The sequence below is a fragment of the Bombyx mori genome, chromosome 11 (genome assembly GCF_030269925.1).
Source record: "Bombyx mori chromosome 11, ASM3026992v2".
NCBI classification, from domain to species: Eukaryota; Metazoa; Arthropoda; class Insecta; order Lepidoptera; family Bombycidae; genus Bombyx; species Bombyx mori.
Window position 1 is genome coordinate 1,482,677 of NC_085117.1, and position 19,665 is coordinate 1,502,341.

Consider the following 19,665-nt stretch of genomic DNA (forward strand, 5'->3'; position numbering starts at 1 on the left):
TGAATAGAGATAAATGCGTCACAAGCAACGCTTAAGCCAATCGTGCCTTTCTATCGCTTGATCCGCGGTCTCGCTCGCACACTCAGGTTCGGGCGGAACGTGACACTTTTTCGTGCGTGCAATCAATGCTCATGGATTTGTAAGACGTTATCATGTCAAGATGTGTGACCAAATAAAACCAAATTAATTCGTTAATTGTTTATTTATTATATACGGTTACATTATATAATTAATATTACGCCGCTAAGAGCAACGCCAACTATCGTCGAATAGCAGAAAAAATATCAAAGGTACTAGTAACATCGAGAAAGCTCGAGAAGTATAACGCCATCTATTGTCAAATGGCGGAAACGCATATCAATAATTCGACTTGTGAGGAATATTCTCAATAAGTCTAGGGTGGTCTTATCGACTATAAAAGCGTTGCAGGGATGTCACGAAGGCAGTTAGTAATCAGAACTTCGAAGCGAAACAGCGAACAGGAAACGGAAGAAACGAATTAAGAATTTTAAGGTGTTCGTTAAGTGTTTTAAATAATAAACCCCAACGCATAACAATACCTTAACGGGTCAAATGACCCATTTTGAACTTTCGCATTGAAAATGCACGTGTCGTCTTATTGATTTGGCACCTTTGACTTCATGACTTTTTCTTACCAATTAATCTACAGTTATTGTACTAATTTTTTTTGTTTTCTTTTGTTTATTTTGAGTAATACTTGTCGTGTACCGTTATCCACCCGCTTTGGTAGAAATTGGTACCAGTAAGTGTAGATATAATTAGTCTTAAGCCTAGGAGCTCAATGCGCCTCATCAAATGTCCAAATAAAGTGTCCTCAAAGAGTTACAATTGCTTACATAGAGCGGCGTAAAATGACGAGTTAAAATTGGCGAAATACTATAAAAATGACACCATCGGTGCCGACGGCTTAGGGCCAGATAAACTTCAATCCAAGCCACGATTTGTAGACTTGAAATTGAATTAAAATGCACCCCAATAATTACAGTGCTCTACGATATTTTTGAATTAATCAAAGTGAAATTTCTGGACAATTCCACTGAAGGATTTGATATCAAAATCAAAGTTTAATTTCGTGAAAAGTCAAATGGTGCAGATAGCGCCCTTAGACACCATGAGACAAAAAAATAATTCAAGGTCAACTGCATGGGAATCTTCCGAAGCACGGCAGCGGACGAAAGCTTTTCATCTGACATCAAAATGGTGATTTTCCTAAGAACCAGTTTCGCCTGTTATGCTGAAACTGTATAGTATTAAGTTTAATAATGTGTCACCATCGATCCATTACCACTTATGGTAATAGATCGATGGTGAGTGTGTCACCATCGAAGTTTGCTGTAAAACTCCACTGAAGGATTCTCTGTAATAGCTCGAATCAATTCAATTAAATTTCATGAAACAAACAGCCCTAAGACCTGAAAAGCTCTGTTCAAGTATAACTTTATCTGAGCCCATAAAATCCCAGAGTAAACAAAGCTTGTAAAACAAAGGACCGCGGGAGCCGTGCTTGAAATTTATTTAATTATTATATTTCAAGTTTTATCCGAAGACAGATCCAAGAACTATAAGATACATGACAAACTCAGATGTCTCATTCAAGTTATCACAACAGGAACTTGTCATGGAACTAGATATGCATGAATATAATCCACATCGCTTAGAGCTATGACGGCCAGCAGCCAAACCATTCGCCCAGTTGAAATTATAGCGTGATTTGAAACATTGCCCTAATCTTTATTTGCTGTAAAATTCTACTGAAGGATTCTTTCCGATAACTTGGAGTGGCTCCAAACGAGAATAATATCTTTCCAAGCATAGCTTGGATTGTGACAGCAAAATGTTGGTCAAAGTATTATTTACCAAAACCAAATTTCGTAAAGAACTGCAGAAATGACCTTTAAATTAATTCAAGAATGAGTCAACTCTAATAACTCCGGCGCGTTAAGAATTTGGAGTTAACAACGTGACTTGAAATTTGCTGTAAAACTCTACTGAAGGGTACTTTACGACAGTTATGAGTGGCTCCATTGGATTTTCAAACTTAATGGCTCCAATCGAGAGATATATCTGACCAAGCATAGCTTGGATTGACACTATCAAAGTCTTGGTCAAAGAATTCTTTACCGAAATTCAATTTCTTAAAGAAATCCACAAAATACCTTCTAATTAATTCAAGTAATAAGTCAACTCTAATAATTCCGGCGCGTTAAGCATTTGAAGTGAACAACGTGACTCAAAATTGCTGTAAAAATCTACTGAAAGATTCTTTATGACAGCTTATAATGACCCTATTGGATCATTAAAGATATATAGCTCTATTTGAGAAATATGTCCGACCAAGCTTAACTTGGATTGACACTATCAAAGTCTTGGTCAAAAGATTATTTACTAAAAATCAATTTCGTAAAGAGCTCCACAAATGACAGTCTAGTTAATTCAAGTAATAAGTCAACTCTAATAACTCCGGCGCGTTAAGCATTTGGAGTTAACAACGTGACTCGAAATTTGCTGTAAAACTCTACTGAAGGATACTTTACGACGGTTTGGAGCGGCTCCATTCGATTTTTAAGCATTAATGGCTCCAATCGAGAGATGTGTCTGACCAAGCATAGCTTGGATTGACACCACCAAAGTCTTGGTCAAAGGATTCTTTACCAAATATCAAATTCTTAAAGAAATCAACAAATGAACTTATAATTAATTCAAGTAATGAGTCAACTCTAATAACTCCGGCGCGTTAAGCATTTACAGTGAACAACGTGACTCAAAATAGCTGTAAAACTCTACTGAAGGATTCTCTGCAATAGCTCGAATCGTTTCAATTAAATGCCATGAAACAAACAGCGATAAAACCAGAAAAGCTCTGTTCAAGTATAACTTTATCTGAGCCCATAAAATCCCAGAGTAAACAAAGCTTGTAAAACAAAGGACCGCGGGAGCTGTGATTGAAATTTATTTAATTATTATATTTCAAGTTTTATCCGAAGACAGATCCAAGAACTATAAGATACATGACAAACTCAGATATCTCATTCAAGTGATCACAACAGGAACTTGTCATGGAACTAGATATGCATGAGAATAATCCACATCGCTTAGAGCTATGACGGCCAGCAGCCAAACCATTCGCACGGTTGAAATTATAGCGTGATTTGAAACATTACTCTAATCTTTATTTGCTGTAAAATTCTACTGAAGGATTCTTTCCGATAACTTGGAGTGGCTCCAAAGGAGAACAATATCTTTCCAAGCATAGCTTGGATTGTGACAGCAAAATGTTGGTCAAAGGATTATTTACCAAAACCAAATTTCGTAAAAAACTGCAGAAATGACGTTTCAATTAATTCAAGAATGAGTCAACTCTAATAACTCCGGCGCGTTAAGCATTTGGAGTTAACAACGTGACTCGAAATTTGCTGTAAACTCTACTGAAGGATACTTTACGACAGTTGGAGCGGCTCCATTGGATTTTTAAGCATTAATGGCTCCAATCGAGAGATGTGTCTGACCAAGCATAGCTTGGATTGACACCACCAAAGTCTTGGTCAAAGGATTCTTTACCAAATATCAAATTCTTAAAGAAATCAACAAATGAACTTATAATTAATTCAAGTAATGAGTCAACTCTAATAACTCCGGCGCGTTAAGCATTTACAGTGAACAACGTGACTCAAAATAGCTGTAAAACTCTACTGAAGGATTCTCTGCAATAGCTCGAATCGTTTCAATTAAATGCCATGAAACAAACAGCGATAAAACCAGAAAAGCTCTGTTCAAGTATAACTTTATCTGAGCCCATAAAATCCCAGAGTAAACAAAGCTTGTAAAACAAAGGACCGCGGGAGCTGTGATTGAAATTTATTTAATTATTATATTTCAAGTTTTATCCGAAGACAGATCCAAGAACTATAAGATACATGACAAACTCAGATATCTCATTCAAGTGATCACAACAGGAACTTGTCATGGAACTAGATATGCATGAGAATAATCCACATCGCTTAGAGCTATGACGGCCAGCAGCCAAACCATTCGCACGGTTGAAATTATAGCGTGATTTGAAACATTACTCTAATCTTTATTTGCTGTAAAATTCTACTGAAGGATTCTTTCCGATAACTTGGAGTGGCTCCAAAGGAGAACAATATCTTTCCAAGCATAGCTTGGATTGTGACAGCAAAATGTTGGTCAAAGGATTATTTACCAAAACCAAATTTCGTAAAAAACTGCAGAAATGACGTTTCAATTAATTCAAGAATGAGTCAACTCTAATAACTCCGGCGCGTTAAGCATTTGGAGTTAACAACGTGACTTGAAATTTGCTGTTAAACTCTACTGAAGGGTACTTTACGACAGTTATGAGTGGCTCCATTGGATTTTCAAACTTAATGGCTCCAATCGAGAGATATATCTGGCCAAGCATAGCTTGGATTGACACTATCAAAGTCTTGGTCAAAGAATTCTTTACCGAAATTCAATTTCTTAAAGAAATCCACAAAATACCTTCTAATTAATTCAAGTAATGAGTCAACTCTAATAATTCCGGCGCGTTAAGCATTTGAAGTGAACAACGTGACTCAAAATTGCTGTAAAAATCTACTGAAAGATTCTTTATGACAGCTTATAATGACCCTATTGGATCATTAAAGATATATAGCTCTAATTGTGAAATATGTCTGGCCAAGCCTAACTTGGATTGACACTATCAAAGTCTTGGTCAAAAGATTATTTATTTTACTAAAAATCAATTTCGTAAAGAGCTCCACAAATGACAGTCTAGTTAATTCAAGTAATAAGTCAACTCTAATAACTCCGGCGCGTTAAGCATTTGGAGTTAACAACGTGACTCGAAATTTGCTGTAAAACTCTACTGAAGGATACTTTACGACGGTTTGGAGCGGCTCCATTCGATTTTTAAGCATTAATGGCTCCAATCGAGAGATGTGTCTGACCAAGCATAGCTTGGATTGACACCACCAAAGTCTTGGTCAAAGGATTCTTTACCAAATATCAAATTCTTAAAGAAATCAACAAATGAACTTATAATTAATTCAAGTAATGAGTCAACTCTAATAACTCCGGCGCGTTAAGCATTTGGAGTTAACAACGTGACTCGAAATTTGCTGTAAACTCTACTGAAGGATACTTTACGACAGTTGGAGCGGCTCCATTGGATTTTTAAGCATTAATGGCTCCAATCGAGAGATGTGTCTGACCAAGCATAGCTTGGATTGACACCACCAAAGTCTTGGTCAAAGGATTCTTTACCAAATATCAAATTCTTAAAGAAATCAACAAATGAACTTATAATTAATTCAAGTAATGAGTCAACTCTAATAACTCCGGCGCGTTAAGCATTTACAGTGAACAACGTGACTCAAAATAGCTGTAAAACTCTACTGAAGGATTCTCTGCAATAGCTCGAATCGTTTCAATTAAATGCCATGAAACAAACAGCGATAAAACCAGAAAAGCTCTGTTCAAGTATAACTTTATCTGAGCCCATAAAATCCCAGAGTAAACAAAGCTTGTAAAACAAAGGACCGCGGGAGCTGTGATTGAAATTTATTTAATTATTATATTTCAAGTTTTATCCGAAGACAGATCCAAGAACTATAAGATACATGACAAACTCAGATATCTCATTCAAGTGATCACAACAGGAACTTGTCATGGAACTAGATATGCATGAGAATAATCCACATCGCTTAGAGCTATGACGGCCAGCAGCCAAACCATTCGCACGGTTGAAATTATAGCGTGATTTGAAACATTACTCTAATCTTTATTTGCTGTAAAATTCTACTGAAGGATTCTTTCCGATAACTTGGAGTGGCTCCAAAGGAGAACAATATCTTTCCAAGCATAGCTTGGATTGTGACAGCAAAATGTTGGTCAAAGGATTATTTACCAAAACCAAATTTCGTAAAAAACTGCAGAAATGACGTTTCAATTAATTCAAGAATGAGTCAACTCTAATAACTCCGGCGCGTTAAGCATTTGGAGTTAACAACGTGACTTGAAATTTGCTGTTAAACTCTACTGAAGGGTACTTTACGACAGTTATGAGTGGCTCCATTGGATTTTCAAACTTAATGGCTCCAATCGAGAGATATATCTGACCAAGCATAGCTTGGATTGACACTATCAAAGTCTTGGTCAAAGAATTCTTTACCCAAATTCAATTTCGTAAAGAGCTCTACAAATGACCTCCTAATTAGTTCAAGTAATGAGTCAACTCTAATAATTCCGGCGCGTTAAGCATTTGGAGTTAACAACGTGACTCGAAATTTGCTGTAAAACTCTACTGAAGGATACTTTACGACAGTTTGGAGTGACCCTATTTGATTATTAAAAATTAATGGTTCTATTTGAGAAATATGTCTGACCAAGCTTAACTTGAATTGACACTATCAAAGTCTTGGTCAAAGGATCATTTACCGAAATTCAATTTCCTAAAGAACTCTACAAATGACCTCCTAATTAGTTCAAGTAATGAGTCAACTCTAATAATTCCGGTGCGTTAAGCATTTGGAGTTAACAACGTGACTCGAAATTTGCTGTAAAACTCTTATGTAGTATTTTTCACATTAGGTCGGAGTGACTTCATTGGATTTAAAAAAAATGAATGGCTCCAATCGAGAAATATGTCTGACCAAGCCTAACTTGGATTGACAGTATCAAAGTCTTGGTCAAAAGATTATTTACTAAAAACCAATTTCGTAAAGAAATCCAAGAAATATTTAATTAATTCAAGTAATAAGTCAACTCTAATAACTCCGGCGCGTCAAGCATTTGAAGTGAACAACGTGACTCAAAATTGCTGTAAAAATCTACTGAAAGATTCTTTATGACAGCTTATAATGACCCTATTGGATCATTAAAGATATATAGCTCTATTTGAGAAATATGTCCGACCAAGCTTAACTTGGATTGACACTATCAAAGTCTTGGTCAAAAGATTATTTACTAAAAATCAATTTCGTAAAGAGCTCCACAAATGACAGTCTAGTTAATTCAAGTAATAAGTCAACTCTAATAACTCCGGCGCGTTAAGCATTTGGAGTTAACAACGTGACTCGAAATTTGCTGTAAAACTCTACTGAAGGATACTTTACGACAGTTTGGAGTGACCCTATTTGATTATTAAAAATTAATGGTTCTATTTGAGAAATATGTCTGACCAAGCTTAACTTGAATTGACACTATCAAAGTCTTGGTCAAAGGATCATTTACCGAAATTCAATTTCCTAAAGAACTCTACAAATGACCTCCTAATTAGTTCAAGTAATGAGTCAACTCTAATAATTCCGGTGCGTTAAGCATTTGGAGTTAACAACGTGACTCGAAATTTGCTGTAAAACTCTTATGTAGTATTTTTCACATTAGGTCGGAGTGACTTCATTGGATTTAAAAAAAATGAATGGCTCCAATCGAGAAATATGTCTGACCAAGCCTAACTTGGATTGACAGTATCAAAGTCTTGGTCAAAAGATTATTTACTAAAAACCAATTTCGTAAAGAAATCCAAGAAATATTTAATTAATTCAAGTAATAAGTCAACTCTAATAACTCCGGCGCGTCAAGCATTTGAAGTGAACAACGTGACTCAAAATTGCTGTAAAAATCTACTGAAAGATTCTTTATGACAGCTTATAATGACCCTATTGGATCATTAAAGATATATAGCTCTATTTGAGAAATATGTCCGACCAAGCTTAACTTGGATTGACACTATCAAAGTCTTGGTCAAAAGATTATTTACTAAAAATCAATTTCGTAAAGAGCTCCACAAATGACAGTCTAGTTAATTCAAGTAATAAGTCAACTCTAATAACTCCGGCGCGTTAAGCATTTGGAGTTAACAACGTGACTCGAAATTTGCTGTAAAACTCTACTGAAGGATACTTTACGACGGTTTGGAGCGGCTCCATTCGATTTTTAAGCATTAATGGCTCCAATCGAGAGATGTGTCTGACCAAGCATAGCTTGGATTGACACCACCAAAGTCTTGGTCAAAGGATTCTTTACCAAATATCAAATTCTTAAAGAAATCAACAAATGAACTTATAATTAATTCAAGTAATGAGTCAACTCTAATAACTCCGGCGCGTTAAGCATTTGGAGTTAACAACGTGACTCGAAATTTGCTGTAAAACTCTACTGAAGGGTACTTATGACAGTTATGAGTGGCTCCATTGGATTTTCAAACTTAATGGCTCCAATCGAGAGATATATCTGGCCAAGCCTAACTTGGATTGACACTATCAAAGTCTTGGTCAAAAGATTATTTACTAAAAATTAATTTCGTAAAGAGCTCCACAAATGACAGTCTAGTTAATTCAAGTAATAAGTCAACTCTAATAACTCCGGCGCGTTAAGCATTTGGAGTTAACAACGTGACTCGAAATTTGCTGTAAAACTCTACTGAAGGATACTTTACGACACTTTGGAGTCACCCTATTTGATTATTAAAAATTAATGGTTCTATTTGAGAAATATGTCTGACCAAGCTTAACTTGAATTGACACTATCAAAGTCTTGGTCAAAGGATCATTTACCGAAATTCAATTTCCTAAAGAACTCTACAAATGACCTCCTAATTAGTTCAAGTAATGAGTCAACTCTAATAATTCCGGTGCGTTAAGCATTTGGAGTTAACAACGTGACTCGAAATTTGCTGTAAAACTCTTATGTAGTATTTTTCACATTAGGTCGGAGTGACTTCATTGGATTTAAAAAAAATGAATGGCTCCAATCGAGAAATATGTCTGACCAAGCCTAACTTGGATTGACAGTATCAAAGTCTTGGTCAAAAGATTATTTACTAAAAACCAATTTCGTAAAGAAATCCAAGAAATATTTAATTAATTCAAGTAATAAGTCAACTCTAATAACTCCGGCGCGTCAAGCATTTGAAGTGAACAACGTGACTCAAAATTGCTGTAAAAATCTACTGAAAGATTCTTTATGACAGCTTATAATGACCCTATTGGATCATTAAAGATATATAGCTCTATTTGAGAAATATGTCCGACCAAGCTTAACTTGGATTGACACTATCAAAGTCTTGGTCAAAAGATTATTTACTAAAAATCAATTTCGTAAAGAGCTCCACAAATGACATTCTAGTTAATTCAAGTAATAAGTCAACTCTAATAACTCCGGCGCGTTAAGCATTTGGAGTTAACAACGTGACTCGAAATTTGCTGTAAAACTCTACTGAAGGATACTTTACGACGGTTTGGAGCGGCTCCATTCGATTTTTAAGCATTAATGGCTCCAATCGAGAGATGTGTCTGACCAAGCATAGCTTGGATTGACACCACCAAAGTCTTGGTCAAAGGATTCTTTACCAAATATCAAATTCTTAAAGAAATCAACAAATGAACTTATAATTAATTCAAGTAATGAGTCAACTCTAATAACTCCGGCGCGTTAAGCATTTGAAGTGAACAACGTGACTCAAAATTGCTGTAAAAATCTACTGAAAGATTCTTTATGACAGCTTATAATGACCCTATTGGATCATTAAAGATATATAGCTCTATTTGAGAAATATGTCCGACCAAGCTTAACTTGGATTGACACTATCAAAGTCTTGGTCAAAAGATTATTTACTAAAAATCAATTTCGTAAAGAGCTCCACAAATGACAGTCTAGTTAATTCAAGTAATAAGTCAACTCTAATAACTCCGGCGCGTTAAGCATTTGGAGTTAACAACGTGACTCGAAATTTGCTGTAAAACTCTACTGAAGGATACTTTACGACAGTTTGGAGTGACCCTATTTGATTATTAAAAATTAATGGTTCTATTTGAGAAATATGTCTGACCAAGCTTAACTTGAATTGACACTATCAAAGTCTTGGTCAAAGGATCATTTACCGAAATTCAATTTCCTAAAGAACTCTACAAATGACCTCCTAATTAGTTCAAGTAATGAGTCAACTCTAATAATTCCGGTGCGTTAAGCATTTGGAGTTAACAACGTGACTCGAAATTTGCTGTAAAACTCTTATGTAGTATTTTTCACATTAGGTCGGAGTGACTTCATTGGATTTAAAAAAAATGAATGGCTCCAATCGAGAAATATGTCTGACCAAGCCTAACTTGGATTGACAGTATCAAAGTCTTGGTCAAAAGATTATTTACTAAAAACCAATTTCGTAAAGAAATCCAAGAAATATTTAATTAATTCAAGTAATAAGTCAACTCTAATAACTCCGGCGCGTCAAGCATTTGAAGTGAACAACGTGACTCAAAATTGCTGTAAAAATCTACTGAAAGATTCTTTATGACAGCTTATAATGACCCTATTGGATCATTAAAGATATATAGCTCTATTTGAGAAATATGTCCGACCAAGCTTAACTTGGATTGACACTATCAAAGTCTTGGTCAAAAGATTATTTACTAAAAATCAATTTCGTAAAGAGCTCCACAAATGACAGTCTAGTTAATTCAAGTAATAAGTCAACTCTAATAACTCCGGCGCGTTAAGCATTTGGAGTTAACAACGTGACTCGAAATTTGCTGTAAAACTCTACTGAAGGATACTTTACGACGGTTTGGAGCGGCTCCATTCGATTTTTAAGCATTAATGGCTCCAATCGAGAGATGTGTCTGACCAAGCATAGCTTGGATTGACACCACCAAAGTCTTGGTCAAAGGATTCTTTACCAAATATCAAATTCTTAAAGAAATCAACAAATGAACTTATAATTAATTCAAGTAATGAGTCAACTCTAATAACTCCGGCGCGTTAAGCATTTGGAGTTAACAACGTGACTCGAAATTTGCTGTAAAACTCTACTGAAGGGTACTTATGACAGTTATGAGTGGCTCCATTGGATTTTCAAACTTAATGGCTCCAATCGAGAGATATATCTGGCCAAGCCTAACTTGGATTGACACTATCAAAGTCTTGGTCAAAAGATTATTTACTAAAAATTAATTTCGTAAAGAGCTCCACAAATGACAGTCTAGTTAATTCAAATAATAAGTCAACTCTAATAACTCCGGCGCGTTAAGCATTTGGAGTTAACAACGTGACTCGAAATTTGCTGTAAAACTCTACTGAAGGATACTTTACGACACTTTGGAGTCACCCTATTTGATTATTAAAAATTAATGGCTCTATTTGAGAAATATGTCTGACCAAGCATAGCTTGGATTGACACTATCAAAGTTTTGGTCAAAGGATTCTTTACCGAAATTCAATTCCTTAAAGAAATCCAAAAATGACCGTCAAATTAATTCATGTAATGAGTCAACTCTAATAATTTCGGCGCGTTAAGCATTTTCAGTGAACAAAGTGACTCGAAACACTCCAATAATTACAGTGCTTTACAACATTTTCTAAATTTCCAAAACCGAATTTCTGGAAAAATCCCGGTTCAAGTTTAACTTGGCGAAAAGTCAAATGATGCAGGAAGCGCCCTTAGACACCACAAGACAGAAACATAAACATCCACTGCATGGGAATCTTCCGAACCACGGCAACGGACGAAAACTTGTCACCTTTTTTTTTTTTTTTTTTTTCGGGTAGAGGGCCGAACCTCCTACGAGGTCCCCGCGCAAGAGGGGCGCGCGCGGTATGTGAGACTCAACGGTCTGCATGGTGTTGTGAGCAGACCGCGGGCCCAAAAACTTGTCACCTGACAAAGTAATCATTTATATTTTTTTAAGAATGGTGACATTCTCAAAAGCCAGGCTTTCCCCCTGATCTGAAACTTTATAGTATTAAATTTAACAATGTGTCACTATCGAAGTTTACTGTAAAATTCTACTGAAAGCTTCAAGTTTTAAAACCTAACTCCTCACAATAGAGATTCTCAAAATTTCACGAAAACCTTTATCTTTCATATGAGACTAGAAAAAACGTGTCTGCTAATTAGTCGAACGACTAAAAGTCACAAGATTCCGAGGAATTTGTCAAGGGGACCTTGAAATTTTAGCAATCCAATTACTTTTTTTTACTATATAGGTCTATGCTTTTTTGGAACATCGCAACTCATCAACTATTTGTTATTTTATTTGCGAGTAGTATTAGCTAAAGCTGTAAAACTCTAGTGAAGGATCCTTCATGATAGGCTCGGGTGGATTCATTGAATTATTTAAAATTAATGACTTCAATCAAGAAACATGTCTGACTAAAGAACTCTACAAATGACCTCCTAATTAATCCTAGTCATAAGTCAACTCTAATAACTCCGGCGCGTTAAGCATTTGGAGCCAACAACGTGACTCAAAATTTGCTGTAAAACTCTACTGAAGGATTCTCTGCAATAGCTCGAATCGTTTCAATGAAATGCCATGAAACAAACAGCCCTAAAACCAGAAAAGCTCTGTTCAAGTATAACTTTATCTGAGCCCATAAAATCCCAGAGTAAACAAAGCTTGTAAAACAAAGGACCGCGGGAGCTGTGATTGAAATTTATTTAATTATTATATTTCAAGTTTTATCCGAAGACAAATCCAAGAACTATAAGATACATGACAAACTCAGATGTCTCATTCAAGTCATCACAACAGGAACTTGTCATGGAACTAGATATGCATGAATATAATCCACATCGCTTAGAGCTATGACGGCCAGCAGCCAAACCATTCGCCCAGTTGAAATTATAGCGTGATTTGAAACATTGCCCTAATCTTTATTTGCTGTAAAATTCTACTGAAGGATTCTTTCCGATAACTTGGAGTGGCTCCAAACGAGAATAATATCTTTCCAAGCATAGCTTGGATTGTGACAGCAAAATGTTGGTCAAAGGATTATTTACCAAAACAAATGTTCGTAAAGAACTGCAGAAATGACGTTTCAATTAATTCAAGAATGAGTCAACTCTAATAACTCCGGCGCGTTAAGCATTTGGAGTTAACAACGTGACTTGAAATTTGCTGTAAAACTCTACTGAAGGGTACTTTACGACAGTTATGAGTGGCTCCATTGGATTTTCAAACTTAATGGCTCCAATCGAGAGATATATCTGACCAAGCATAGCTTGGATTGACACTATCAAAGTCTTGGTCAAAGAATTCTTTACCGAAATTCAATTTCTTAAAGAAATCCACAAAATACCTTCTAATTAATTCAAGTAATAAGTCAACTCTAATAATTCCGGCGCGTTAAGCATTTGAAGTGAACAACGTGACTCAAAATTACTGTAAAAATCTACTGAAGGATACTTTACGACAGTTTGGAGTGGCTCCTTTGGAGTTTTTACCATTAATGGCTCCAAACGAGAACAATATCTTTCCAAGCATAGCTTGGGTTGTGATACCAAAATGTTGGTCGAAGGATGTTTTACCCTAATACAATTTCGTAAAGAACTCCAGATATGGCCTTGACAGCTGTAAAGCCAGAAAAACTCTGCCCAACTATAGTATGACCTGAGGCCATAAAATCTCAGAGTAAGCAAAGCTAGTAAAACAAAGGACCGCGGGAGCTGTGCTTGCAATCTATTTAATTATTAAATTTCAAATGTCATCCGACGATAGATCCAAGAACTATATCATGATACATGAAAAACTCTGTTGTCTCATTCAAGTCATCACAACAGGAACTTGTCATGGAACTAGATATGCATGAGAATAATCCACATCGCTTAGAACTATGACGGCCAGCAGCCAAACCATTCGCCCGGTTGAAATTATAGCGTGATTTGAAACATTACTCTAATCTTTATTTGCTGTAAAATTCTACTGAAGGATTCTTTCCGATAACTTGGAGTGGTTCCAAACGAGAACAATATCTTTCCAAGCATAGCTTGGATTGCGACAGCAAAATGTTGGTCAAAGGAATCTTTACCAAAAATAAATTTCGTAAAGAGGTGCAAAAATGACCTCCTAATTTATTCAAGTATTACGTCAACTCTAATAACTCCGGCGCGTTAAGCATTTGGAGTTAACAACGTGACTCGAAATTTGCTGTAAAACTCTACTGAAGGATTATTTATGACAGCTTATAATGACCCGATTGGATCATTAAAAATAAATGGCTCTAATTGTGAAATATGTCTGACCAAGCATAGCTTAGATTGACACTATCAAAGTCTTGGTCAAAGAATTCTTTACCCAAATTCAATTTCGTAAAGAGGTGCAAAAATGACCTCCTAATTAATTCAAGTATTACGTCAACTCTAATAACTCCGGCGCGTTAAGCAATTGGAGTTAACAACGTGACTCGAAATTTGCTGTAAAACTCTACTGAAGGATACTTTACGACAGTTTGAAGTGGCACCATTGGATTTTTAAGCATTAATGGCTCCAATCGAGAGATGTGTCTGACCAAGCATAGCTTGGATTGACATTACCAAAGTCTTGGTCAAAGGATTCTTTACCAAAATTCAAATTCTTAAAGAAATCCACAAATGACCTTATAATTAATTCAAGTAATGAGTCAACTCTAATAATTCCGGCGCGTTAAGCATTTGCAGTGAACAACGTGACTCGAAATTAGCTGTAAAACTCTACTGAAGGATACTTTACGACAGTTTGGAGTGGCTACTTTGGAGTTTTGAACATTAATGGCTCCAAAGAGAGAACAATATCTTTCCAAGCATAGCTTGGATTGTGATATCAACATGTTGGTCAAAGGATTTACCGAAATTCAATTTTGTAAAGAACTGCAGAAATGACCTTTCAATTAATTCAAGTAATAAGTCAACTCTAATAACTCCGGCGCGTTAAGCATTTGGAGTTAACAACGTGACTCGAAATTTGCTGTAAAACTCTACTGAAGGATACTTTACGACAGTTTGGAGTGGCTCCTTTGGAGTTTTGAACATTAATGGCTCCAAAGAGAGAACAATATCTTTCCAAGCATAGCTTGGATTGTGATATCAACATGTTAGTCAAAGGATTCTTTACCAAAATTCAATTTTGTAAAGAACTGCAGAAATGACTTTTCAATTAATTCAAGTAATAAGTCAACTCTAATAACTCCGGCGCGTTAAGCATTTGGAGTTAACAACGTGACTCGAAATTTGCTGTAAAACTCTACTGAAGAATTCTCCGCAAGAGCTCGAATCGACTTAACTAAAAGTCACGAAATTAACGGCGACAAAAACAAAAAAGCTCTGTCCAAGCATTATTTGACTTGATGCCAAATATTCCACAGGAAATATAGCCATTTAATTAATTTATCAACTCCCATACAAGATAAACTGCAACTATTAGAATAGATAAAAAATAAATAGCAAACAAATAAAACAAAACAAAATCAAGCATTTATTTTAAATCATATATTCAAAGGTTACACATTTCGAATTCTGGAACAATCTAGCCGTGGCATTTCAGACAACGGTTCGTTGTCATCTCACAGCGCTGTCCTATATAATTTTAGTTGGCAAATTCTTCGAATACATGATTTTGAAGGTAAAACTACAAAAACATTTGTCGCATTAATACAAAAAAGCATACAGGATGCATCGAGCAGACACATTCATAGGTACGTTTACTTCACGCACTGCCTTACTGTACGAGAGTTAAGTTTTCTTTTTCTTTTTGAAAAAATACAATCGCATCGCAAATCCAGTCGCTTCAATTAGCACCATATTAAAACAAAAATGATTCGCAAAAAACTATGTATGTCTTTTTATTCGTAGAGTTCTTGGCTTGATATCTTGGCAGTGGCTTATGCAGTCTATACAGATGCGACCACGTATTTACAGGGCCCACGTCACCCAAAAGAATTGTTAGATAGAAAAATCGAGAAAATTCCTACAATATCCATCATTGGAATCTGCAGGGTTTTGAAATAAACCGGGTGTGCCTAAAATGAAACGAGATTCCAACTTGAAATTTGCTGTAAAATTCAAATGAAAGTTGCCGCGTTCACGTTTCCAGGCGATTCTGCGCACGTTCATAGCGTGCTAACTTGTCGGGGGACTGAGCTTAGCTTAGTCCGGACCGTAAATAAGCTGATAAAAAAGCGGATCAAAATGTAATTAGGCAAAAATATGTCACTGCCAAAAAGACTCGGCAAAAGGTAATTATGGCCTTGGTGACGTCTCTATATCAAGCAAGCTTAAATGATTTAGAAAACGGTATTCACAACAGTGAACCCGTTGGATTTAATAACTAACTTGAAAATTCAAGTATAGTCCCCAGCACGTAACTTGGCAAGAGTCAATAGATGCGCAGAAGTCGTTTTTTAGGTTTCTTTGGTTGTCAAGCGGGACGCGGGGAAAGACGTAGCACGTTTCCGAGCGCGCGATTGGTGAGTCAGTCGACCCTCCCCTCCCGCACCGCGTCCACGTTCCGTTCACTCCCGATTACACATGCGCCTACTAAAGTTGGTGGAACCCTTTGTTTACATTGAGTTTTTGTTAGGAGTTGTTATTATTGTTTTAAATTTGTTTGCAATGCCAGGACCAAATACCAATGACCATATAGTCGATTCAGTCACTGAGCATTTTATTATTTACGCCAGTGACGACAGCGACTCTTCCGCGACGAGAGTTATGTCGAGGATGAGGAGCCAACTCTTTCCACCAGCTCAGGTGCTACCATAAATTTAATGCAAGAGGTAGCACTATTAGAAAACGATAGTGACGACGGCGACACATAATTTTTAATATTAAGTATATTTTTTTAAATAAACTTCTGAACTTTTAATTGTATTTTATTTATAACACCTAATACACTTCACGAATTCCTCTCTTTTCTTTAACTTTCTTCTAAGCACACAGGCTTAAAAATAAATTGTGGCAAATAAAAAGTTAAATAAAATAAAATTAAATTATATGCGGGCAATAAAAGTGACCATTTTTTTGTTGCAATGTGCATTATGCGCGTCATTACCCCCACTACACCAAAACCTTGCCAACTTACGTGCCGCTTACTACAGGGTGGCCCATAAGTCCTTTGAAAAGTAAAATTTGAATAAAACGAACAGGGCGCGCGTGAGCGGTGCAGGGGAAGCGGGGGGAGTAACTTCGGTTTCTGGGAATTTAGTCGCGATGGAGCGTTTTACCGGAGCGGACCGTGCGTTTTGTGTGCGCGAGTTTTATAAAAACGACAATTCGGCAACCGTTGCGCGGCGTAAATTTCGAGAACACAAAGGTTTACACAACTTTGACGACACTCCAACTCTTCAAACGATTAAGAACTGGGTTGCTAAGTTCGAGGAGACCGGTTCGACGTTAGATAAACCGCGGTTGGGTCGCCCAAGGACGTCACGTACGGAACAAAACATAGACACAGTGACACAGTCTATTCGCGAAAATCCGACACAGTCAACTCGTAAGCGCGCCAGAGCATTAAACGTATCCAGGACATCGTTACAACGGATTTTGAAGAAAGATTTATATATGCACCCTTACAAAATTCAGTTGGTTCAAGAATTAAAGGAAACTGACGGTATTCAAAGACAAAATTATGCGAATGAAATGTTGAATCGGTTTACTTCCTTCAATAACATAATGTTCTCTGACGAGGCTCATTTCCATCTTAACGGGCATGTTAGTAAACAAAATTGCCGCTATTGGAGCCCCATCAATCCAAAACTTAAGCATCAGAAGCCCTTACATAGTCCGAAAGTGACTGTTTGGGCCGCTATGTCAGCCCATGGTATCCTAGGGCCTTACTTCTTTGAGGATGGCAGAGGGCGCGCAGTTACTGTTACGTCGGAGCGATATGTGGCTATGATCGAAGAGTTTTTCATACCAGAATTGCAAAACTTTTCAGGCTTTAATGCCAGGACGTGGTTTCAACAGGATGGGGCCACTTCTCACACCTCTAACACTGCTATGCCCGTTATCCGTCAACTTTTTCCTGGCAAAGTTATCTCTAAGAGAGGAGACATTTCCTGGCCTCCACGTAGTCCAGATCTGACCCCGATGGATTTTTTTTTGTGGGGCTACCTTAAGGCTAAAGTATACGACACAAACCCGCGGTCAATTGAGGCCCTAAAAGAAAACATCCGCAGAGAAATGACAAGCATTTCAGCAGTGACGTGCCGCGCAGTCATCGACAATTTTAGACGTCGTTTGCAAGAGTGCCGTGATCGCAACGGATTACATTTAGGAGATGTTATTTTCAAAAAATAATTCCCGTTTTTTAAGCTTTTTATGTAAATAAAAATTTAATTCATAACGTAATTAGTTTTATTTTAATAAATTTTTTTTTCATATCAAAGGACTTATGGGCCACCCTGTATAAAATCCAACACACATTAAAATAACGTATGTTAAGACATAAAGAGACCCGCTGAAATGTAACATCATTACAGCTTTGTGTTTCTCCTGTACAAAATCCACTGAAAGTTAATGTCGTCTGGTCACCAAACGCTTCAGTTTGAACCTGACCCGACATATCACTTTGTGAGAGAAATTTCTCCTACATTTAAATGTTCGGAAAGGGTCACAATAGCGTCGCCTAGAACGACCCAAAGGGTCGAATTAAAATTGGCGAAGAGACCTTAAAAATAACACCGTTCGTGCTGACGGTATTTTTGGGGCCAGAAAAGCTTCAATCCAAGCCATCATTTGTAAGCTCGAAATGAAATTAAAGAACACTCCAACAATTACAGTGCTTTACAACATATTCGAAATTACCAAAAACGAATTTCTGGAAAAATCTACTGAAGGATTTGATATCAAAATCCGGTTCAAGTTTAACTTGGCGAAAAGTCAAATGGTGCAGGAAGCGCCCTTAGACACCACAAGACAGAAACATAAACATCCACTGCATGGGAATCTTCCGAACCACGGAAGCGGACGAAAACTTGTCATCTGACAAGGTAAATATTTATATTTTTTTAAGGATGGTGACATTCCCAAAAACCAGGCTTTCCTGCTGACTTGAATCTCTATAGTATTAAATTTATCAATGCGTCGCCATCGAAGTTTGCTGTAAAATTCTACTGAAAGTTTCAAGTTTTAAAACTGAATTACTCACAATAGAGATTTTCAAAATTTTATAAAAACCTTTTATCAGACTAGAAAAAACGTCTCTGCAAGCTCTTTGATCTACTAAAAGTCAATAGGTCCGAGGGATTTGCCAAGGGGACCTTGAAATTTTAGCAATCTAAATACTTTTTTTTACTATATAGGTCAATGCTTTTTTTGGAACATCGCAACTCGTCAATTATTTGTTTTTTTTTATTTGCGAGTAGAATTAGCTAAAGCTGTAAAACTCTAGTGAAGGATTCTTCATGATAGGCTCGGGCGGATTGATTGGATTATTTAAAATAAATGACCTCAATCAAGAAACATGTCTGACCACGCATAGCTTGGATTGACACTATCAAAGTCTTGGTCAAAGGATTCTTTACTAAAAACCAATTTCGTAAAGAACTCCAAAAATGACCTTCTAATTAATCCTAGTAATAAGTCAACTCTAATAACTCCGGCGCGTTAAGCATTTGGAGATAACAACGTGACTCAAAATTTGCTGTAAAACTCTACTGAAGGATACTTTACGACAGTTATGAGTGGCTCCATTGGATTTTTAAACTTAATGGCTCCAATCGAGAGATGTGTCTGACCAAGCTAACTTGGGTTGACACTATCAAAATGTTAGTCAAAGGATTGTTTACCATAATTCAATTTTGTAAAGAACTACAGGAATGACCTTTAAATTAATTCAAGTATTAAGTCAACTCTAATAACTCCGGCGCGTTAAGCATTTGGAGTTAACA